We start from the raw sequence: 295 nt of genomic DNA on the forward strand, positions 1-295 counted from the left end.
GATAGAAGGAATTAATCCGCTTTGGGACAGCATTTATATTATATAGCGTTGTAATCGGCCCCATTTCATTATAATTTAAAAGCAATTTTTATTTTAATGAAATTTTATATTCAGGTGAGTAACACATTATTTCGGACGCTCACGGAGCATCATAAGTCATATCTTAGATTGCGCAGGTAGGACTAAAACTACGTCGCCGTGAAGCCCGCTATCGTGATAGAACTGTTTACGTCCGGCCATATAGTTAATAAAGAGACTTATCGGCATATCTCTCTCTCTCTCTCTCTCTCTCTCT

This window comes from Temnothorax curvispinosus, unplaced genomic scaffold (genome assembly GCF_003070985.1).
Source record: "Temnothorax curvispinosus isolate PA1 unplaced genomic scaffold, ASM307098v1 QBEX01008635.1, whole genome shotgun sequence".
In the NCBI taxonomy this organism is placed as follows: Eukaryota; Metazoa; Arthropoda; class Insecta; order Hymenoptera; family Formicidae; genus Temnothorax; species Temnothorax curvispinosus.